Below are 25523 nucleotides of genomic sequence, written 5' to 3' on the forward strand. Positions count from 1 at the left end.
TTTTCCTCTCCTTTATAGCAGCTTATAGTTAGCAGCTAGTGACCATGCTTGTTATGCAGATGGGTAGCATGCTCTGGTTTAGATATGCATCTGTGTTTGTACAGTATATGCATTACTATATGTCAGACCCCATTAGTAAGCGCATTGTTTTTTACCGCTGATTTACATCCTTGCAATGAAGATAAATTTGGACGTTACTCCATTGTCAATTTATTGCCGGGATAAGGTTTAGCTGTCTGTCAAGCTATGTACCTTCACACATAAGGAGGTCAGAACAGATCGTAATAGCAATCACTCAACCCACAATCAATTTGCAACTGGTCCATATAAAATGAGCATTGATCGACTTATTTTTAGGGCTAAAATCTCCCCATGTAAAGGGACGATTTTGGGTGCGACACATGTTGCGTGCCCAGGTATTGCAGATTAGGCTACTTTCACACTTGCGTTAGGTGCGGATCCGTCTGGTATCTGCACAGACGGACCCGCACCTATAATGCAAACGCTTGTATCCGTTCAGAACAGATCCGTTTGCATTACCATGAACAAAAAAACATGATAATGCAAACGGATCCGTTTTGACTTACACTGAAAGTCAATGGGAGGCGGATCCGTTTTCAATTGCACCATATTGTGTCAGTGAAACGGATCCGTCCCCATTGACTTACATTGTAAGTCAGGACGGATCCGTTTGGCTCCGCATCGCCAGGCGGACACTAAAACGCTGCAAACAGCTTTTTGGTGTCCGCCTCCAGAGCGGAATGGAGGCAAACTGATGCATTCTGAGCTGATCCTTATCCATTCAGAATGCATTGGGGCTAAACTGATCCGTTTTGGGCTGCTTGTGAGAGCCCTGAAACGGATCTCAGAAACGGACGCCAGTGTGAAAGTAGCCTTAGGAGGGCTGCACTAGGAATGAATAGGGCCAAAGAGCAACTCATATGTTTGCCGTGACACATGAATTGCAAAAAAAAAACAACACTGCTGGATTTTTGGCGATTCTCGTGTCATTGTCGCGGCAAAAGTGCAAGCCACACTGCAACGCCATTCATTCCTATGGCAGCCCTGTTACACTGCGATACATGAGCACGCAACATGTATTAGCACCAAAATTGCCATTTGGTGATACCCTAAATCTGTGTTCCTCAACTCCAGTCCTCAGGACCCACCTGCCGTTCATGATTTCAGGATTTCCTTAGTTTTGAGCAGTTGATATAAGGTCAGTGCATCAGGACTTACCCCCAGGTAATTATTCTGTGGGATATTCTAAAATCATGATCGTCAGGTGGGCCCTGAGGACTGGAGTTGAGGAACCCTCCCCTAAATGACATTTTGAATACACAAATGAGTGTTTGTCAAGTTCTTTATGCACATAAATAGGATAAGCTGTAAGTTTTTTTTTCCCCCAAACTAAACAAATCCAATGTAATAATCTGGTCACATGGCTGTGAATCCTTTTTCAGTTCTCTTATATTCTTTTTACAACGTGTAGCCTAAAATTGAATCCCATACTTAAGATGTGACCTTACAAGGGTTTTATAGAGGGTTATTTTACATGGAGAACTTTTTTTTTTTATCTCTTTTTATACCCTCTAGAATTGTAGCTTTTTTTAGCTGATGCTTGACATTGAGTACTACTGAATTCAGTTAATAGAGGTCAGTCATCTATTCAGCTCTACAAAGAGCTCCTCTCCCTCTCTAGCATGTCGGTGTATACATGGATAGTCCACTGACTGGAATGGACACCGGGTAATGCTCCATTATTTGTTGGGGACGCTACAAGGGAATTGAAGAGTCTGATCAGTTATTCTCTAACCTGAAATCTTCTTGTCTCGTCTTGACAGCCACCATTTCCACACACGTTCTGTTAATCATTATGGCATATTGTATTGCTTAACTCCAGAGGAAGGGAAGTCTCTGCTTGCTCTCTGACACTGGTGGAGTTTGCTATGGGAGTGACTAGAGATAAATAGAAATCATTCCAGGTCAGACTGCTCATGCTCACTACGGGAAGAACTCAACTCTAACCAGAGGTGCGTTAGGCCTGTGGGGCAGATCTCTACAGTAGGGTATTGGAGTGACTTGAGGCAGTGTATAAAGTTTTAAGAATTGTCTGTTGGGATATTGAATCTTTGTCATTTCGGCAAAGTAATTTCAATAAGGGAGGGCTATAAGAGGCATCTTGATATCACGCCACCTCATAGTTATCTATGGGAAACAAGATAGGACACCTTAAATCCAACATATTCTAAAGGTAAATAATTAGGGAGCAGTCAGGCTGTCCTCATAGACCAGGGCTGCACAACTTGTTTTTAGTCTGAGGGCTACATTGCTAGATTTTATGGGGGAGATTATTCATTCTCTGTGTGCCTGAAAGGTGGCATTAAAGGGAACCTGTCACCGGGATTTTGTGCATAGAGCTGAGGACATGGGTCGCTAGATGGCCGCTAGCACATCCTCAATACCCAGTCCCCATAGCTCTGTGTGCTTTTATTGTGTAAAAAAAACGATTTGATACATATGCAAAGGACTCATCTCAGGTTAATTTGCATACGTATCAAATAGTTTTTTTTACACAATAAAGGCACACAGAGCTATGGGGACTGGGTATTGTGAATGTGCTAGCAGCATCTAGCGACCCATGTCCTCAGCTCTATACACAAAATCCAGGTGACAGGTTCCCTTTAAAAAGTTGCAGGTCGTAGATTTATGGTTAGGCACATGGACTGTAGGAGGATATGCCTAATTTATGACGAGGCATGCGCTTGGTCATAAATTAGGCGCATTCTCTGGCAGCGCAGGGGATATCAAGACTGGCGCAGAAAGCAACAGTCTTGATAAGGCCTCATGCACACGACCGTTGTGTGCATCCGTGGTCGTTGTGCCGTTTTCCGTTTTTTTGCGCGGACCCATTGACTTTCAATGGGTCCGTGGAAAAATCGGAAAATTCACAGTTTTGCAGCCGCATCCGTGTTTCCTGTGCGTCAAAAAAATAATACCTGTCCTATTTTTTTGACGGACAACGGTTCACGGACCCATTCAAGTCAATGGGTCCGTGAAGGAACACGGATGCACACAAGATTGGCATCCGCGTCCGTGATCCGTGGCCGTAGGTTACTTTCATACAGACGGATCCGAAGATCCGTCTGCATAAAAGCTTTTTCAGAGATGAGTTTTCACATATCCGACAGTATATTCTAACACAGAGGCGTTCCCATAGTGATGGGGACGCTTCTAGTTAGAATATACTACGAACTGTGTACATGACTGCACCCTGCTGCCTGGCAGCACCCGATCTCTTACAGGGGGCTGTGATCCGCACAATTAACCCCTCAGGTGCTGCACCTGAGGGGTTAATTGTGCATATCATAGCCCCCTATAAGAGATCAGGGGCTGCCAGGCAGCAGGGGGCAGACCCCCCTGCCTCCCCAGTTTTAATTTCATTGGTGGCCAGTGCTTCCCCCCCCGGCCCCCCCTCCCTCTATTGTAATATCATTGGTGGCCAGTGTGCGGCCTCTCCCGGCCCCCCCTCCCTCCCTTTATTGTATTATCATTGGTGGCCAGTGTGCGGCCCCCCTCCCTCCCTCCCTCTATTGTATTATCATTGGTGGCCAGTGTGCGGCCTCCCCCGGCCCCCCTCCCCTCCCTCTATTGTATTATCATTGGTGGCCAGTGTGCGCCCCCCCCCCCCCGCCCCCCCCTCTATTGTATTAATATCATTGGTGGCCAGTGTGCGGCCTCCCCCGGCTGCCCCTCCCTCCCTCTATTGTATTATCATTGGTGGCCAGTGTGCGCCCCCCCCCCGGCCCCCCCTCTATTGTATTAATATCATTGGTGGCCAGTGTGCGGCCTCCCCTCTCCCCCTTCCCCCCCGATCAATGGTGGCAGCGGAGAGTTCCGATCGGAGTCCCAGTTTAATCGCTCTGGGGCTCCAATCGGTAACCATGGCAACCAGGACGCTACTGCAGGCCTGGTTGCCATGGTTACTTAGCAATATTACAATATTAGAAGCATCATACTTTCCTGCTGCGCTGTCTGTGACTGGTCGGGAGCTCCTCCTACTTGTAAGTGACAGATCATTAAGCAATGCGCCGCACAGACCTGTCACTTACCAGTAGGAGGAGCTCCCGGCCGGTCCCAGACAGAGCAGCAGGTAAGTATGATGCTTCTAATATTGTAATATTGCTAAGTAACCAATAATACAATAAAGGGAGGGAGGGGGGCCGGGGGAGGCCGCACACTGGCCACCAATGATATTACAATAGAGGGAGGGAGGGAGGGGGGGCCGGGGGGGCCGCACACTGGCCACCAATGATAATACAATAGAGGGAGGGAGGGGGGGCCGGGGGTGGGGGCCGCACACTGGCCACCAATGATATTCAAACTGGGGAGGGAGGGGGGTCTGCCCCCTGCTGCCTGGCAGCTCCTGATCTCTTACAGGGGGCTATGATATGCACAATTAACCCCTCATGTGCAGCACCTGAGGGGTTAATTGTGCGGATCACAGCCCCCTGTAAGAGATCAGGTGCTGCCAGGCAGCAGGGGGCAGTCATGTACACAGTTCGTAGTATATTCTAACTAGAAGCGTCCCCATCACTATGGGAATGCCTCTGTGTTAGAATATACTGTCGGATATGAGTTTCACGATCTAACTCATATCTGACAGTATATTCTAACATAGAGGCGTTCCCATGGTGATGGGGACGCTTCAAGTTAAAATATACCATCGGATTGGAGAAAACTCTGATCCTATGGTATATTAACTCCTGGCTTTACATTGAAAGACAATGGGGGACGGATCCGTTTGAAATTGCACCATATTGTGTCAACGTCAAACGGATCCGTCCCCATTGACTTGCATTGTAATTCAGGACGGACCCGTTTGGCTCCGCACGGCGAGGCGGACTCCAAAACAACTTTTTTTTCATGTCCGTGGATCCTCCAAAAATCAAGGAAGACCCACGAACGAAAAAACGGTCACGGATCACGGACCAACGGAACCCCGTTTTGTGGACAGCGGAAAAAAACGGTCGTGTGCAGGAGGCCTTAGTCTGATGTATCAGCACTCTCTGTATTAGAAGGATGCACCAATATTTTGACAGCCTTGTCTCTCTCCAAACATCTCTGTGTCCTAATTATCAAAGGTCACTGCAGTTGTGCACTCCTTTCAAAAATGTTATACTCTAGTCTAAATAAGTGGGATTAGTTGATGAAAAACTTAAAAACACACCGGTCCCTGAGTTTGACGTACTCTGTACTCCATTTTCCTCACAACTTCAGGGCAAATTTACGATTAGGTGGCAGCATGTGGCAGAACAAGGCATGTAACACCCCACAGCTGCCAAGCCATTCAGAACTTTGTCCAATAACTTTTCTAATGTCTGCTTGTGTTCTGCAGAGAAAGAAATTTATATATATATATATATATATATATATATATATATATATAAAAAGAAGGACGTATAAATGTGTGTATGTGTGTATGTTCCGCGATCACTCAAAAACGCAACCATCGATTTCAACTAAACTTAGTATACACATCCCTTGATACCTTGAAAGAAATCTTCTGGAGGTCACAGCTCTCTAGGACGTACCGTTCCTGAGATATTCCTAAAAAATGACCTGCATTAGTCAATACAAGCCTGCAAGTCTTTCTCTTCATATCCCAACTGTCATACACACGGTTACATGTCCCTGATCAGCCAATAGAAGCTCGCCAATAGAGGCCCTTAGTCTCCACATACACACAGTTTTACTCCAGGTTTCCATAACAACCCAGCCATTTTTCTTCACTGCTGTAGGTCAGCTTTAGGCTAGGGCTACACGACGACATGTGTCGTGCGACACATAGGGCACAACTACACTAATACATGTGTCGCGCGACATTGATGTCGTACCAATGTTGCGCAACAATTTTTATAATGATAGTCTATGGTGTTGCACTGCAACATGTGACATGCTGCGACTGCGATGCGACAGTCGCAGAAAAATCCTTCTTGGATGGATTATTTGCAACTGTCGTGTCGCAGTCGCAGCATGTCACATGTCGCAGTGCTACACCATACCCTATCATCATAATAATTGTTGAGACAAAATGTTGCGTGACACATGTCGTGTAGCCCTAGAATTAAAGGGGAAGGGTGCTGTGGAGGTCACTGTTAAAGGGGTAAGCACTGTGGAGGTCACTGTTAAGGAGGCAGGCCACTGTGGAGGTCACTGTTAAGGGGGCAGGCCACTGTGGAGGTCACTGTTAAAGGGGCGGACACTGTGGAGGCCACTGTTAAGGGGGCAGGGGCCACTATTAACCCATTAAGGACCCATGACGTACCGGTACGGCATGGTTCCCGAGTCCTTAAGGACCCATGACGTACCTGTACGTTATGTGTATGTCCGATCACCACCACTCGGCGGGCGGTGATCAGAACCCGGTGCCTGCTCAAATCATTGAGCAGGCACCTTGGCTAAATGCGCGGGGGGGGGGGGTCCCGTGACCCCACCGTGTCAGCGATCGCCGCAAGTTGCAGGTCAATTCAGACCTGCGGTTTGCGGCTTTACCTGCGGTTTGCGGTGGCGTGTGGCGGTGCCATCGGGTCCCCATGCGGCTGTAGGGGGGACCTGATGGCATGGAAGGCAGCGCAATGCCTAAGAAAGGCATCGCGCTGCCTTCCGGTGACCCCTGGATCTCACAGGCCGGAAGCTGTATGAGTAATACACACAGTATTACTCATACAGCCAATGCATTCCAATACAGAAGTATTGGAATGCATTGTAAAGGATTAGACCCCCAAAAGTTCAAGTCCCAAAGTGGAAGAAAAAATAAAGTGAAAAAAAAAGTTGAAAAAATAAAGTTTTCCCCCAAAAAAATTAAAAGTTTCAAGTAAAAATAAACAAAAACTTAATTTTCCCCAAATAAAGTAAAAAATAAATTGGTAAAAAATAGGGGGGAAAAAAAGTATACATATTAGGTATCGCCGCGTCCGTATCGACCAGCTCTATAAACATATCACATGACCTAACCCCTCAGATGAACACTGTTGAAAAAAAAAAAACAGTTTTAAAAAAAAAATTTTTGTCACCTTACATCACAAAAAGTACAACAGCAAGCGATCAAAAAGGCAAACAGTCCACAATATACAGTTTTCACACCGTGATTTTTCACAGTTCTTTGGCACAACAATTTTCAAATAAACAGATAGGGCATTTATCACTTTATAGGCAATAATGGCACACAGTTCAGATTCCACTATGGCGTAGGAATATTCCATATCCTGTTCGTGACACCAAAATATGCAGTACACCAGTCCTGCAGGGTGAGCGAATATGAGGTCACAGGGGTAGTTAACAAACCGAGGGTTGTTCTTGGTACTCACAGTTTTTTTATATACCCTGGGCAGGCGTACAGCAGTGATGGAGAGGCTGGCACATGGATCCTCTGGGGCACTCTCGGTGTATAGGGACCAGGCCAGGTGGTAGGTGAGGTGCCCTGGGTGTTGTAGGCTTAGTGTGCCTGTGGCAAGATCCCTTAAAGTTCGTGACGCCAGTGCCGGTAACGGTGGCACACCGATTTGTTGTAGGAATAACTGAGGTACACAAAGTTGCAGTGAACCAGAACTTCTTTTTACTGAACAGTCCAACTATATACAGTCTTCAGTTAGTTCCATATGTATCATGTTGAATACAGGCAGGCTTCATGCAAATGGCAGGCAAAGTCTTTGCAAGATACTCAGAGGGAATAACACTTACAGATCAGGCTGTACTTTCCTCAGATCCTGTCTGGCTTTCACCCAGGCCCGTATGCCCTATTGCTGGCTTTATCCTTGGGTAGGGGAACCTTCCTCTGGTATATAATCCTCTTGCTGTAAATATCCTTCTGCCCTTCAGCTTTCTATTTGGCTGGATAAAATTGGCTCTGCTCTGTACTTGATAAGGTGCTAGTTATCTTCAGGAGGGAACCTCTTCTCCTGGAAGCAAGCTAGGAGCCTGGGCTATCTAGCTGCATGTCAAAAGCTGCCTCCCAGCTATCTTCTGGTTAAAGAGCACACTGGCTTCTGACTACACACCCTCTCTCTGGTCTGGACCTGACTATATATACTAGGGGGTTCCCTAGCTCCCTCTACTGCCTAGAAGGAGGAACTACACCCATAACAGGCCTGGTACACAGGAGACAATATGAAAATACACATTACAATGCAATATAAAATACCATAACCATGTTCCACAGGAGGTGGAGAACAACGTGACCCAATTAACCCTTGAGTAGTGCCCACCCTTACGTAGTGGGACACTACAGTTGCATGTGGTTGTATTATCTGAACGGATCCGTCTGTGCAGATCCATGATGGATCCGCACCAAACGCGAGTGTGAAAGTAGCCTTATGAAACCCCAAAGTCTCAATTTTGAGGTACCCTTTGCTCAGGGGGTATGGATTAATTAGCTGACTAGAGTGTGACACTTTGAGCCTAGAATATTGAACCTTTTCACAAAATTCAAATTTTAGGCTGCATTAATGCAATTCCTTTTAATTTGCATTACTGAAATAAATGGACTTTTGCACGATATTCTAATTTTTTGAGTTTCACCTGTATATAGTGGCTGATAACAGAGAACAGCAGTGATGTGACTAGGATAATAATACAGCCTGACTTTGAGTGTCGGTATACTAATGACTAAAGAGGAGTGTTAGGCCTGGAGCAACACTGCTGGGAGTTGCAAGGGGGGGGATGCTGAGAAGAGCAGCCTACGTCACTAGTAACACTACCACAACCAGGAAGTGTAGAAGCTGGAAGACATTAGACTGCTTCCAAACATCGATCAAGGTACTCATTTAGCTTTAGTCTATCATATAATAAGCAACTGCATTGTGTGTTTTTTAATTTTCATAGACTCGGAAAACCGCTTTAAGAGGACTTTGGTGGCTGGTGCTGTTATTACGGATGATCCTAGATCTGAAGTCACTTAGGCTACTTTCACACTAGCGTTCGGGTGTCCGCTCGTGCGCTCCGTTTGAAGGGGCTCACGAGCGGCCCCGAACGCATCCGTCTGGCCCTAATGCATTCTCAGTGGAGGCGGATCCACTGAGAATGCATCCGCCTGCCAGCGCTCAGCCTCCGCTCCGCTCAGTGAGCGGACACCTGAACGCTGCTTGCAGCGTTCGGGTGTCGGCCTGGCCGTGCGGAGGCGAGCGGATCCGTCCAGACTTATAATGGAAGTCAATGGGGACGGATCTGCTTGAAGATGACACTATATGGCTCAATCTTCAAGCGGATCCGTTCCCCATTGACTTTCAATGTAAAGTCTGAACGGATCCGCTCAGGCTACTTTCAGACTTAGAAAATTTTCTAAGTAATAATGCAGACGGATCCGTTCTGAACGGATGCAAACGTCTGCATTATCGGAGCGGATCCGTCTGATGAAACATCAGACGGATCCGCTCCGAACGCTAGTGTGAAAGTAGCCTAAGCTCAAAACTTAGTTTTAATTTAATGCTGTACGAAGATCTGTCTCTGTACAGTATTAAAATGTATGTGCCAGCTGAAATGCGTTATCACCGTAGTTTCGCAAAACTTCGGTAAATAACTTCGGGATTTGATTATTAAACTTGAAAAACATTTTAAAACAGGTATCCAAAGTCGGATTTGGTTCCGACTATTACCTCGGTACCAAAGCGGACTTCGGAATCAAGTTTTAAAATGGTTTTCAAGTTGAAAAATCAAATTCTGAAGTTATTCACTGAAGTCTTGTGAGACTTCGGTGATAATGAATTTTCCTCGCCGGAGCTCATACATTGTAATGCTGTACAGAGACGGATCTCCATACAGCATTAAAACGAAGTTTAGAGTGAAGCGACTTCGGATCTAGCTGTTATGATGGGGCTTTATACAGTAGTTGGTATAGCAGCCATCAGGGCAGTACTGTCACCTGGGGCATGGTGGGCAGGTTCATCTGGGGGGTCCGGCACATATCCTCTTCTGCTGCTATTTGGTGCTGGGGCCCGGCGGAGTCGCTGTTCTTTATCACAGCGGGCCCCAGTCAGAGCATCATGTCTGGAACATCTCAAGGCTATTTAATTCAGGCCCCAGCTGGTAGCCGCCCTGGCAGTGGAGCTGCTTCACTAAAAACTAACCAATAGCAGTATTCACTATCGAAGCAGCTGGCCAGCGGGGTCTGATTGATGTCATTTAGTCACACTCCTCCCACATGTCAGTCAGATGCTGCTGGCCAGGTCCACTGCTTCCACAGTGAATACAGAATGGCATCCATTTGATGGCTGTTAAAATAGGCGCCTGGGCGATCATATGACCATCATGTGGGTGTTTTCAGGGGATTGGGGAAAAAAAGCCAATGAAATTTATCACTGTTATTTAACGGCCGTTAAAACGGATAGTGAACAACCATTAAAAAATGATTCGATGGCTGGGAAATGGCTACAAAAAATTGTGACACATGGATGGAAAAATAACCATGAAAAAGTGATATTTTAACAGGCAATTTTTTTTCTTCACTGTTGTGTGAATGTAGCTTAACCACCTCCCGACCGCCTAACGCACGGATGCGTCCTGGAGGCGGTCGATTCATTCCTCCTGGACGCATCCGTGCGTCATCTCACGAGACGCGAGATTTCCTGTGAACGCGCGCACACAGGCGCGCACGTTCACAGGATCGGAAGGTAAGCAAGTGGATCTGCAGCCTGCCAGCGGCGATCGTTCGCTGGCAGGCTGGAGATGCGATTTTTTTAACCCCTAACAGGTATATTAGACGCTGTTTTGATAACAGCGTCTAATATACCTGCTACCTGGTCCTCTGGTGGTCCCTTTTGCTTGGATCGACCACCAGAGGACACAGGCAGCTCAGTAATAAGTAGCACCAAACACCACTACACTACACCCCCCCTGTCACTTATTTAACCCCTTATTAACCCCTGATCACCCCATATAGACTCCCTGATCACTCCCCTGTCATTGATCACCCCCCTGTCAATGATCACCCCCCTGTAAGGCTCCATTCAGACATCCGTATGTTTTTTATGGATCCACGGATACATGGATCGGATCCGCAAAACACATACAGACGTCTGAATGGAGCCTTACAGGGGGGTGATCAATGACAGGGGGGTGATCACCCCATATAGACTCCCTGATCACCCCCCTGTCATTGATCACCCCCCTGTAAGGCTCCATTCAGACGTCCGTATGTTTTTTACAGATCCACGGATACATGGATCGGATCCGCAAAACACATACGGACATCTGAATGGAGCCTTACAGGGGACGAATCACCCCATATAGACTCCCTGATCACCCCCCTGTCATTGATCACCCCCCTGTCATTTATCACCCCCCTGTAAGGCTCCATTCAGACATTTTTTTGGCCCAAGTTAGCGGAATTTTTTTTTGCTTTTTTTTTTCTTACAAAGTCTCATATTCCACTAACTTGTGTCAAAAAATAAAATCTCACATGAACTCACCATACCTCTCACGGAATCCAAATGCGGATTTTTTTTTTGACATTTATATTCCAGACTTCTTCTCACTCTTTAGGGCCCCTAAAATGCCAGGGCAGTATAAATACCCCACATGTGACCCCATTTCAGAAAGTAGACACCCCAAGGTATTCGCTGAGGGGCATATTGAGTCCATGAAAGATTGAAATTTTTGTCCCAAGTTAGCGGAAAGGGAGACTTTGTGAGAAAAAAAATAAATAAATCAATTTCCGCTAACTTGTGCCAAATTTTTTTTTTTTCTATGAACTCGCCATGCCTCTCATTGAATACCTTGGGGTGTCTTCTTTCCAAAATGGGGTCACATGTGGGGTATTTATACTGCTCCGGCATTTTAGGGGCCCTAAAGCGTGAGAAGAAGTCTGGGATCCAAATGTCTAAAAATGCCCTCATAAAAGGAATTTGGGCCCCTTTGCGCATCTAGGCTGCAAAAAAGTGTCACACATCTGGTATCGCCGTACTCAGGAGAAGTTGGGCAATGTGTTTTGGGGTGTCATTTTACATATACCCATGCTGGGTGAGAGAAATATCTTGGTCAAATGCCAACTTTGTATAAAAAAATGGGAAAAGTTGTCTTTTGCCGAGATATTTCTCTCACCCAGCATGGGTATATGTAAAAAGACACCCCAAAACACATTGCCCTACTTCTTCTGAGTACAGCGATACCAGATATGTGACACTTTTCTGCAGTCTAGGTGGGCAAAGGGGCCCACATTCCAAAGAGCACCTTTTGGATTTCACAGGGCATTTTTTACAGATTTTGATTTCAAACTACTTACCATACATTAGGGCCCCTAAAATGCCGGGGCAGTATAAATACCCCAAAAGTGACCCAATTTTGGAAAGAAGACACCCCAAGGTATTTTGTGATGGGCATAGTGAGTTCATGGAAGTTTTTATTTTTTGTCACAAGTTAGTGGAATATGAGACTTTGTAAGAAAAAATAAATTAAAAAAATCACCATTTTCCGCTAACTTGTGCCAAAAAATAAAAAATTCTAGGAACTCGCCATGCCCCTCACGGAATACCTTGGGGTGTCTTCTTTCCAAAATGGGGTCACTTGTGGGGTAGTTATACTGCCCTGGCAATTTAGGGGCCCTAATGTGTGGGAAGTATTTTGAAATCAAAATGTGTAAAAAAATGACCTGTGAAATCCTAAAGGTGCTCTTTGGAATGTGGGCCCCTTTGCCCACCTAGGCTGCAAAAAAGTGTCACACATCTGGTATCACCGTACTCAGGAGAAGTTGGGCAATGTGTTTTGGGGTGTCATTTTACATATACCCATGCTGGGTGAGAGAAATATCTCGGTCAAATGCCAACTTTGTATAAAAAAATGGGAAAAGTTGTCTTTTGCCGAGATATTTCTCTCACCCAGCATGGGTATATGTAAAATGACACCCCAAAACACATTGCCCAACTTCTCCTGAGTATGGCGATACCAGATGTGTGACACTTTTTTGCAGCCTAGGTGGGCAAAGGGGCCCACATTCCAAAGAGCACCTTTAGGATTTCACAGGTCATTTTTTACACATTTTGATTTCAAACTACTTACCACACATTAGGGCCCCTAGAATGCCAGGGCAGTATAACTACCCCAAAAGTGACCCCATTTTGGAAAGAAGACACCCCAAGGTATTTCGTGATGGGCATAGTGAGTTCATGAAAGTTTTTATTTTTTGTCACAAGTTAGTGGAATATGAGACTTTGTAAGGAAAAAATAAATAAAAAAAAAATCATAATTTTCCGCTAACTTGTGACAAAAAATAAAAAGTTCTATGAACTCACTATGCCCATCAGCGAATACCTTAGGGTGTCTACTTTCCATTGTAGAACCTCAGGAAACATGACAGGTGCTCAGAAAGTCAGAGCTGCTTCAAAAAGCGGAAATTCACATTTTTGTACCATAGTTTGTAAACGCTATAACTTTTACCCAAACATTTTTTTTTTATCAAAGACATGTAGAACAATAAATTTAGAGCTAAATTTATATACGGATGTCGTTTTTTAAAAAAAAATTTACAACTGAAAGTGAAAAATGTCATTTTTTTGCAAAAATTTAGTTAAATTTCGATTAATAACAAAAAATGTCAGCAGCAATGAAATACCACCAAATGAAAGCTCTATTAGTGAGAAGAAAAGGAGGTAAAATTCATTTGGGTGGTAAGTTGCATGACCGAGCAATAAACGGTGAAAGTAGTGTAGTGCAGAAGTGTAAAAAATGGCCTGGTCATTAAGGGGGTTTAAGCTAGGGGAGCTGAGGTGGTTAAAGGCTATGTACACCTTTGGAGTCAATTTTTTTTTATGATTGCATTTAACTTATTTTTGGCTAAAAATCATATTTTCAATTGGCCTTTATTAAAAATATTGAGCTGTTTAGTCACAAAGAGTTAACTGTTTTTCTAAGGGCTCATTTACGCATTTCGCATCACGGATGTGGACCCATTCACTTGAATGGGTCCGGAGATGCGGTAATTAACGGAAGCATGGAACGGAACCCTACGGAAGCACTACGGAGTGCTTCTGTGGGGTTCCGTTTCGTGCCTCTGCACCGCAAAAAGATAGAACTTTCTCTATCTTTTTGCGGAACGGACGGATCGCAGACCCCATTCAAGTGAATGGGTCCGCAATCCGCATGCGGCTGGCCCACAGTCGGTGCCCGTGCAAATTGCGGTCCACAGCACGGGCACAGAGCCCTTACGTTCGTGTGAACAAGGCCTAACTGTGTGACTGGTACTGTCACTTTCACTTTGTGCCAGTCATCTAATTACCCTTATTTCTAAACTACTGAGAGGTCATAAACACTTACTTAAGCTACATTCTTATCAGTAAGATAAGGATTGAGCTTTAATGAGTGTTTATGATGTGAGAGAGCACAGATAAGGAGTCCATCTGCTCCTCAGATGACGGAAAGGACAAAGGATACACAGGCAGCTAGTAGAGCATGTCAGCTTTGTACAGAAAAAAGGATTCCATATTGTTAAGGCTAGTTTTACACTAGCGGCAGGGGAGTCCAACAGGCTGTTTCGGCAGGTGAACAGCCTGTCAAATCCGTCCTGCCGCTAGTTCACGTGTGCCCCCAGACTGACTCTCCGCCCCCATTGACTATAATAGGGTCGGAGTTGCGGCGGTAGCATGGCAGCGCACGGTGAGAGGCAGCCGGACTAAAAGTACGACATGCAGTACTTTTAGTCCGGCTGCCTCTCGCCGTGCGCTGCCATGCTGCCGCCGGAACTCCGCTCCCGCCCCTATTATAGTCAATGGGGATGGAGTGGCAGTCCGGGGGCACACGTGAACTAGCGGCAGGACGGATCCAACAGGCTGTTCACCCGCCGGAACAGCCTGCCGGACTCCCCTGCTGCTAATGTGAAAGTTCCCTAATAAAGACCAATTGCAAAAATTATTTTTAGCTCAAAATAAGTAATAAAAAAAATTGCCCCCAAAGGTGTACATACAATAAGGCTACAGTACATTCACATGACAGTGGAGAAAAACTGCCATTAAAAAGGCCAAGCGGTTCATTTTTAACATTTTTAACCTCAGTTTTTTCGCTGATGCCTTTCTGAAAAACGTCCCCCTTCAAATGTATGGGGGCTGTAAAAACGGACAAAATGGGAAATGTCCTATTTTTTGACTTGCATTATTCACTGGCCGTTAAAAAAACGGCCATGTAAATACAACCCTAAACAGCAATGATTCTTTAAAAAAAGTTAATGTTTTTCACCGTCGTGTGGATGTGGCCTTATGCTTTAAACTTGATAAAGAAGAAAGGACAGAACTCTGGACTTCCAAACGACATGATGATAACATAGATTGGATTCACTTTAAGGATATTAGAAGTCACCTCGAAATTCCCTTGAAGTTGTTGGGGCACTTTATTCCATATAGGATTAGTATCATGTGATCACTTTCTCTCCGTTATACTAAATATATACCATGGAGCAGCAGAACCCGGAGATTCGGTTCATCATGCAGAATTACTACAAACCCTGCAATTTAGGGATCAGCTTTTTAGTGTAACTGCAGTTTCCTGCTTTCAAGCGTGAAAAAGCTGGGATGTGACGCTCCACCTCCAGCCTTTATATCCAGCCCCGGTCCTATTGCCTTTTGCATCTGCTGCCATTCACTTCCCTGTAGACAAACAGCATCCCAAACAGGTTTGTATTCTAAGGGGAGCATCTTGCGGTAGGTAAAAATCTTTGAGTAACGTCTCCTTTTAATGTGGCCACCATTGATAACATAACTTTACAAGATGCTGCAGTCTCTGCCGACAGTGGCACATCAAGCTTTCTCTCTCTAACCTGCACTGCCACCCACTGCTAGGCTGGTGCTATCGTGGTGGGCAGACAGGCCAAGCTGACCTTTATGAGGATGCAAAGTGTATGGAGATGTAGCAGAGCTGAGTTTGTCACTCGGTACATGGCATCCTCATACCACAATGTGTCATCTGTGGTCCTACATAGTAAAACTAGCATACCAAAATCAGACTGCTACATCTGTGTGTTACTCACACCTCATCCTGAGTTTTTAGTGTACTGGCAGAGCTCTTACATAGGACTGCAGGAGCTACACCCACTGTATTATATTAATGTGGATACATTTCATGCTGATGGCTCCAAAACGTTACCTTAACCAATTCAGTCCTGCTACATTTGCATATTACTGCCTTATCTCATCCTGATATTGAAATAGGTTGTCTGTAGCCTTACATAGGACTGCAGGAGAGGAGCCTACTATACTACAATAACTTTGATAAATGGCAAAATGCTAACACAATGTAGATCCGAATGACTCATGTAAATGACTCATTCAGTTCTGCTATATTTCTATGTTACTGCCATATCTTAGTAATACAGTTTATTAACTTTTATCTTACACAGGACTGCCGGAGGTAAATCTACTGTGTTATATTAACTTATAGATATGATGCAAAAACAATGCGACTGAAAAATTCAGTTCTGCTACATCTGCTGTATATATTATTAGCATACACCATCCAAATATTGCAATGTCTTACCAATGGTCTTATTTTAAAGAAGTTTTCTGGGACTTACTGTAGACATTGATGTCTTATGCAAACAGTATCATCAATATGCAAGACAAATTCAGATCTGCATTTACAGGCACATCATACAGATATATCAGTATTGCTATAGGACTGCAGGTTATTCTGTTGCATTATATTAACTTGGAAACACCAAATTCCAAAACAAAGATTTACGTGACATATTCAGCTCTGCTACATTTCAGTCAAGCAATAGGGGAGGGAAGGAATGCCAATGAGCTCTTAACAAGCTCTGCCTCTAATGCCACCAGATGTAAGGCAGCTATCCTATAAGTCAATGTTTGACCCTTTATATAGGCCTTGAGACATGACTTGGATATTAAATAAGCCAGCACCTCATCTGCAGACAGCTGTTTCGGGGTGACTGCCCCTCACAATTGTAGAGCAGAGAGTACTGGCTTAGCTGGGTGAGAGGCCTGTGTCCGGGTCAGGGGGAAGTCAAGCATTATTCACATGATACTGTATGTTGGCATTGCTCACAGCATCTCTATTTTCTCCTCCTTGTCATCTGACTTACTGATTATCATACAGTTTTACTTTACTATGCTGGTTTGTGTGTTTGGTTCTCCCAGACATACACTTGCACAGTGCTACTGCTTTTCTTCTACCCATTTTAGTAATCTGATACGATTTTTGTCATCTGCTTGTAATTTTTTGCATTCATGTGCATTGAACTGCATGATCACTAGATGCTGTGTCTGGTATTGTAGTTCAGCTTCAGCTTCGCAATAACTTCGGCGCATCGGAGCTAATACATTCTAATACTGTACGGAGCTCCTGCTCTGTACGGTATTGGAACAAAGTTTTATGCTTATCTCTATTTATAACTGATGACCTATCCTCACGATAGGTCATCAGTAGAGATGAGCGAATCGAAGCTGACGAAGTGGAATTCGTTCCGAATTTCAGGAAAAATTTGGTTCGCAACGAATGCGAATTTTCCTCGCGCTTCGTGCTGACGAATAGCATTTTTCCTAAAATGGCAGCTACACATGTAAGGACTGAGGACATGGGGAAAGGAACTCTGGGAAGGTGGGACCCCAGATTGACATGCATGCATGCAGCCAATCAGCAGCCAGCCAGCCCTGTGATGTCACAGCCCTGTAAATACTGCGGCCATCTTGGATTCAGACATTTTCCAGCGTTCAGAATGCAGGGACAGACGTGAGAAGGCGCTAGGGACAGCAATTGGAAAAACCTTATAGTGGAAAAAAAGACAGAAAAAACTATTTATAAGTGCAGGGAAAGGATAGGGAGGAATCATTTCACAGCATCTTAGTGCAGGGAGAGACGTCAGAAGGCGCTAGGGACAGTGATAGGAAAACGATTTGCAAGTGCAGGGAAAGATTATTTGGGGATCCAAATAGCTATTAGACAGCTCTGTCCTTCCAGCTATTTGTTGTTAGGGTGCAAGTGCTATGTTGAAAAGCCTTTAGTGGCTTGTATCTGTGGAAAAACTAAAATATACACGCACTTGACTGCTGCAGGTTTTTCTGGTGAAAGCGTATATGGGTGTATTTCAGTAAAAAAAGATAAAAATATATGCACTGCACTGTTGCAGTGATTTCTGTTGAAAGCGCATAGGGGCGTATTTCAGTCCTACAAGAAAAATATATACGCACTGCACTGTTGCAGGTCTTTCTGGTGAAAGCACATAGGGGCATATTTCAGTCCTAAAAGAAAACTATATACGCACTGTACTGTTGCAGGTCTTTCTGGTGAAATGGTAAAGGGTCATATTTCATTAACCACAAGAAAAATATATCCGCTCCTCACTGCTTAATTTTTACCTGGTGAAAGCGTTTGCTGCCCTATTCAGTAACAGAAAGAAAAATCTATACGCAGTTCACTGCTTAATTTTTACCTGCTAAAAGCGTATAGGGGCATTTTTCAGTAACAAAAAGATAAATCTATACACACACTTCACTGCTTAATTTTTCCTGGTGAAATCATATAGGGGCATGTTTCATTAACCACAAGAAAAATATATACGCACCTCAGTGCTACATTTAAACGTGTTGAAAGCGTTTGCTGGCCTATTTCACTAACAGAAAGAAAAATCTATACACACTTCACTGCTTAATTTTTCCTGGAGAAATCGTATGAGGGCATTTTTCTTTAACCAAACAAAAGATCTATACACACTTCACTGCTTAATTTTTTCCTGGTGAAAGCTTATAGGGGCCTATTTCATTAAAGGGAACCTGTCACCTCCTAAAAACATCCCAAGCTGGCAGCAGTACCTTAGAGTAGCCAGCAGCATGTTTGTAACGATCCTTTTCTTCCTGCAGGCAGATGAAGCAAAAGCTGTAAAAACGATCTTTAATCCCCTGCCGGCGCGCTTCTCTAGTCAAACCTCCTTGCTTCAAGTCACAGTAACCACACCCCCTTGCCTGCCCCTTCGCTGTGATTGACAGTGCTTTGCTGAACTGCCGGCTGTCAGTCACAGCGAAGGGGCAGGAAAGGGGGTGTGGTTACCGTGACTTGAAGCAAGGAGGTCTGACTAGAGAAGCGCGCCGGCAGGGGATTAAAGATCGTTTTTACAGCTTCTGCTTCTCTGCCTGCAAGAAGAAAATGATCGTTACAAACGTGCTGCTAGCTACTCGAAGGTACTGCTGCCAGCTTGGGATGTTTTTTGGAGGTATCAGGTTCCCTTTAACAACAAGAAAAATATATTCTAAGTTCTGTTCTGCAATTATTTTTGGGTGAAAGTGTATAGTGCCCTATTTCAGTACAACAAGAAAAATATATTCGTCACTTTTAGGGGTGTTTTGTGGTTAATTTATTTAGTTCAGCTAAAAGTATGTCAGGCAGAGAAGTGCCAGGCCATGCACAGAGTGGCAGAGGCCTAAATGTTTCTGGCGCAGGCAGAGGTGGCAGCAGAGTAAGGGGTCGTGGCAGCAGGAGTCGCAGCGAGAGGCCTGAGCCCCCGGTGTCATCTAGCGGGCGTGTCTTAACCAGCGGCCCAGCGGTTCTTGATTGGTTAACTCAGTCATCCACGTCATCCCAAGTGACACCCCCAGCCAACAGTCGGTGGGTTTGTCAGACACAACCCTTAGTTGGCATGGCGTGGGAGCAGGCCCTGTGCCTATCACCTATCCTCAACCTGCCTCTGTCCTTTTCTGTTCCCTCAGCCAGAGAAGTATTATATGTTGTTGGCTCAGCTCCACTATACAGCGAGGACGAGCTAATAGAGGGCGGTCAGCAGCTACTGCCCAGCCAAGATCTGGAGGAGACATCCGCCGCTTCCTCCGCTAGGCGGGCAAGTAGTGATGAGGAGAGTGGCGTGGGAGGTGGTGTTGAGATCATTGAGGAGGACATCAGTGATGTGCAGACACTACTCGACGATGATGAAGCTGATCGCACTTGGGAGCCGGGTGCAGAAGGGGCTTCATCATCATCAGGAGAAGAGGGTGGCAGCTTGCCTGTGAGCCAGCGGCGGAGACAGCAAGTCGATAGGGTGGCCGGGAGTCACCAGGGTGGCAGCCAGGGGCGGACATACCGCATGGGCAGCCGGTTCGGTTGCACAGGGGACCAGAGCAGGAGGGGGCCCCTTCTTACCGGTGGCAGGGGGAGATGTTCGCTTACATTGTGGAAGCGCTCATCTCTATTCATCTGTATCGCTGTCCTTAGGACGGCGATACAGATGGATGCTGCGGCGGGGCAGGGGAGAGGTGTCTCCCTTCCCCAGTCCTCTCATAGGTTGCAGGCCTAGTGCCTATAGCCTATCAGAGGCCAGCGCAGGCGGCGCAATGACATCATCGCGCTGTCTGAGCCGTACAGCGCGGGACACAGGCCAGAAGAGGCCTGCATTGCATCCCTGAAAGGAGCAAGGAGGTAAGTAATAAGTATACAGGTAAAACTCGAAAAATTAGAATATTGTGCAAAAGTCCATTTATTTCAGTAATGCAAATTAAAAGGAATTGCATTAATGCAACTTAAAATTAGAATTTTGTGAAAAGGTTCAATATTCTACGCTCAAAGTGTCACACTCTAGTCAGCTAATTAATCCATACCCCCTGAGCAAAGGGTACCTCAAAATTGTGACTTTGGGGTTTCATAAGCTATAAGCCATAATCATCCAAATAAAGGCTTGAAATATCTCACTTTGCATGTAATGAGTCTATCTCATATATTAGTTTCACCTTTTAAGTTGCATTACTGAAATAAATGAACTTTGTACGATATTCTAGTTTTTTGAGTTTCACCTGTATGTGTTTATTTATTTATTTATTTATTTATTTATTTACGCTTTGCTAGGGACCCTATCTGGCACTCATGGAGCATCTACTGGGGCCCTATCGTATGTACTGGCACACATGGGGGGCACTATGGAGGAGGAGGAGCACTATGGGAGCCCTATTTTAAATACTGACACACATGGGGGGCACCATGGAGGGGGGAGTACTATTGGGGCCCTATTTTATATACTGTTAAATTTGGAGTACCGCACACCGTTATTGCTGGTGCCAGCAAGGACTTGTTAGTCGTAATCAAGTAATAGAAAATTGCAGCACACAGTATTTTTCTTTGCCGTTAGGTTATGTTTTAATCTTGTATCATCATCATATGATCATCATGATCCAGTGCAGTTACAAGGTATATAAGGCAGGCATAAGGCAGGCATATACAAATCAATATGGCGACCGGACGTTTCGGCCTGTCAGGGCCTTCTTCAGCGGTCTATAATCTGTAGCTGGCTCCCTGTAGTAAGTAGCGCTGGATGCTGGCTTATATACCCTGTAACTGCACTGGATCATGATGATCATATGATGATACAAGATTAAAACATAACCTAACGGCAAAGAAAAATACTGTGTGCTGCAATTTTCTACTACTATTTTATATACTGGCACACATGGGGGGCACTATGGAGGGGAGGAGCACTATGGGGGGCCCTATCTTATTTACTGGCACACATGGGGGGCACTATGGAGGGGGAGGAGCAATATGGGGTCTCTATCTTATATACTGGCATACAAAGGGGCACTATATAGGGGGGGAGGAGCAATATGGGGTCTCTATCTTATATACTGGCACACATGGGGGCCACTATGGAGAATGGAGGAAAAGGAGAACTATTGGGGGTCATTATATAGGGGCATTATACTGGCACATTGTCAGTCACCATAGGGACAAGGGGAGGTGCACTTTTGGTGCACAATATAGGAGTATTTTATACTGGCGCAAATTATAGGGCACTATGGGGACTTTGGCTCAACTGGGGGCACTAAGAGAGTTTTTAGGCACACAGTAGGGGGCATTGGCACACATTATGAGGGTTCTATGGGGACATTGGCTCTACAGGGGCACTAAGAGGAGGTATATTTTATACTGCCACACAGGGCACTTTTATGTACTGGCGCACATTATAAGGGGGCATTTTTCTACTGTTACACAAAGAGTTATAAAGAGAATTATTACTACCGGGGGCATTATGGTGGGCTTTATTACAGTTGAGGGACTATGAGGAACTTGAATACTAGTATGAGCAATATAGGAGAATTATTACTTCTGGGAAACAGTGGGGACATTATTACTGTAGGGGCACTATTACTACTAAGTGTTGCCTGGTAGATAATTATTTCTATTGGTGGGATTTTAGGGAGCATTGTTACTTTGGTGGGCACCCTGGCACGGTATCAGCTTAGCACAATTATTTTTGGGGAACATTATGTTTACACTATTAGTGTCAGGGACACTGTTTCCTGGGTGCAGTTATTTTTTAGGACACTGTGTGCCAATAATTATTGAAGGGGAACTATCTGTGTGTAACTATTATATGGAGCACAGCAGGCACAATATTAGAGGGGTGTTGATTACTGTAGGTGGGAGGATGATGGAAAACTAGGAAACTAAGATGTCTGTCTGTCAAACCCTGCAGAGAGAGGAGATGACTGAAAAAAAATCATTATGGCGGTGTGGTCTGAAAGGAGAAGATGAGGACAGAGAACATCTACATCAAAGAAGACGTCACTGGATGTAAGAGGTATGTGGACCTGTATTAGACTACCTTCACATCTGAGTTAGTGATTCTGGAATTCTCCAGCACTGCTGAATGCAGACTATAATGGGGTCTGGCAGAGATCCGGCTACAATCTGGCAAAAATGCAGAGAATCAGCGGGACACAAACTGCTGCATGCCTGAGTTTGTGTCCGGCCAATTCCTTGCATTCTTTGTCGGATCAGGTGGCCGGAGCGTAGTGCTGCAGGTGTTAAAGTAACCTTAACCTGTATGTTTTGTATTGCTATAAGTAATGTTAGGACGGAATTGGTTATATTGAGAACTTGGCTTGGAGGGGAGGGGGCCCAGGCACATTCTTTGCACAGGAGCCCTCTGCTGTCTGTGTCCGCCCCTGCAGCAGTGTGAGGTTGGGCGCCAAATGGGCACGGGGTAGACCACCTGATTTGCAGCAGCCTACCTGCCCAGGAAGTAGTGGTGTAGGGGTTCATGTTGGCAGCGTCTGTAGCAGTCGATCAGTGAGGACTGTTGGGGGAAAAAATCACCTACTCGGCGGTGTGGCAGTTTTTTATGAAGCCGCTGGAGGAGGTGAACGTGGCCATATGTAGAATCTGTGGGCAGAAAGTGAAGCACGGCCAGGGGACCAATGTTGGCACTATGGCCCTGCGTCAACATATGCAACATTGCTATACTGTGGCCTGGGAGAACCGTGGCTCCGATGTGGTGGTCCAGTCTGCCGCAGCAACCGCTGCATCACCCACTAGCACGCACCTGGTTTCAGCCAGTCAAGGCTTCACCACCTCAGCCGAAGGGAGATGTCTGTCATTCCCATCTTCTGCTGGTTCAGATGCTCCTGCTCCTCTTACTCCTCGTAACGCATTCTGTCAGCAATCGATGACCGACGCGATTGCCAAGAGACAGCAGTATGCGCAGGGCCGGCCTTAGGTGTTCAGGCGCCCTGTGCGAGCTAATCTCGTGGCGCCCCCCCCCCCCCCCCCCCCCGTTCACCTAAACATACACAAAGAGGAAAACAATCTTTGTAACAAACAGTTTTCTTTAATTACAGATAATTTAAGTGCAAGTACAAACAAGTACAATCATACCCAATGTCGCCCATAGCCAGTCTCCTGCCCCCCTTAATCATACCCTGTCACCTTTGCCCAGTCCCCTGCCCCCCTTAATCATACCCAGTGTCACCCAGAGCCAGTCCCCTGCCCCCCTTAATCATACCCTGTCACCTTTACCCAGTCCCCTGCCCTTCTTAATCATACCCAGTGTCACCCTTACCCAGTCCCCTGCCCCCTTAATTAGACCCTGTCCCCCTTAAATTAAGGGTGACAGACACTGGGTATGATTAAGGGGGAAGGGCACTGGATAAGGGTGACACTGGGTATGACAAAGGGGCAGGGGACTGGCTTTAGTTGACACTGGGTATGATTAAGGGGGGCAGGGGACTGGGTAAAGGTGAAAGTGTATGATTAAGGGGGGCAGGGGACTGGCTATGGGTGACACTGGGTATGATTAAGGGGGGCAGGGTCTAATTGAGGGGGCAGGAGACTGGGCAAAGGTGACACTGGGTGTGATTAAAAAGGGCAGGGGACTGTGTAAAGGTGACAGGGTATGATTAAGGGGGGCAGGGGACTGGGTAAGGGTGACAGGGTATGATTAAAGGGGGCAGTGGACTGGGTAAGGGTGACAGGGTATGATTAAGGGGGGCAGTGGACTGGCTCTGGGTGACACTGGGTATGATTAAGGGCCTTAATCATACCTAGTGTCACCCATAGCCAGTCCCCTGCCCCCCTTAATCATACCCTGTAACCTTTACCCAGTCCCCTGCCCTTCTTAATCATACCCAGTGTCACCCTTACACAGTCCGCTGCCCCCCTTAATCATACCCAGTGACTGTCATGGTGTCACCCACCTTATCCAGTCCTCTGCCCCCTTAATCATACCCAGTGTCTGTCACCCTTATCCTTATCCAGTCCCCTGCCCCCAGGCCCCATTTAAAGAAAGATATTTGGTAAAAAAAAAAAAAAAAAAAAAGAGTACCGCACCATACCTGTTACATCCAGTGACCTCTCCTGTGATGTAGACTTTCCTCAGCGTCTTCATTCGGAGATAGGACCGTCATGATAACTTCTTTCAGCCGCGTCTCATCTCTGTAGAGTTTCACAGAAAATTTTGGGGATTTCTCACTTTACTATCATCCTCAGATAACAGACCTCCCCTCCCCCGTAGTGCCCATAACTATAATGCCCTCTGTATAATTATAATATATACTGGCCCCTCTGTATTATTATTATTATTATTATTATTATTATTATTATTATTAATATTATAATGGCCCCCTCTGTAGTATTATAGTAATAATTATGCCCCCCCCCCCCTCAGCCCCTCCAGCATACAGTCCCATGTAAGATACAACCTTCCCCCCTGCCTTCAGCCCCTCTAGCATACAGTCCCATGTAAGACACATTACTTCCCTGCCTTCAGCCCCTCCAGCATACAGTCCCAAGTAAGGTACATCACTCTCCTGCCTTCAGCCCCTCCAGCATACAGTCTCATGTAAAATACATCACTCCCCGCCTTCAGCCCCTCCAACATACAGTCCTATGTAAATAATATCACACTCCCTCTCTTCGCTGCCTGCCTTCAGCCCCTCCAGCATACAGTCCCATGTAAGATACATCACACCCCTGCCTTCCAGTCCTTCTTGCACAGTCCCATGTAAAATACATCACTCATCCTGCCTTCAGCCCCTCCAGCATACAGTCCAATGTAAAATATATCACTCCCCCTGCCTTCAGCTCCTCCAGCATACAGTCCCATGTAAGATACAAGGCCCCTCCAGCATACAGTCCCATCTAAGACACATCACTTCCCTGCCTTAGCCCCTCCAGCATACAGCCCTATGTAAAATAATATCACCCCCTTGCCTTCAGCCTCTCCAGCAGACAGTCCCATGTAAATAATATCACCCCAACTACCCTCTCTTCAGACC

General features: G+C 45.6%; 1 protein-coding gene across 1 annotated transcript in view; it reads left to right on the forward strand.

Annotated features, from left to right (window-relative positions):
- Nucleotides 1-8792: 8792 nt before the first annotated feature.
- Nucleotides 8793-25523, forward strand: part of LOC121007535 (dihydrofolate reductase-like) — a 59148-nt gene continuing 42417 nt past the window's right edge. The window contains exon 1 of the mRNA XM_040439542.1: nt 8793-8817. The gene's annotated coding sequence lies outside the window, so the exon portion shown is untranslated. The remainder of the gene's footprint in view (nt 8818-25523) is intronic.

Source organism: Bufo bufo, chromosome 1 (genome assembly GCF_905171765.1).
Source record: "Bufo bufo chromosome 1, aBufBuf1.1, whole genome shotgun sequence".
NCBI lineage: Eukaryota > Metazoa > Chordata > Amphibia > Anura > Bufonidae > Bufo > Bufo bufo.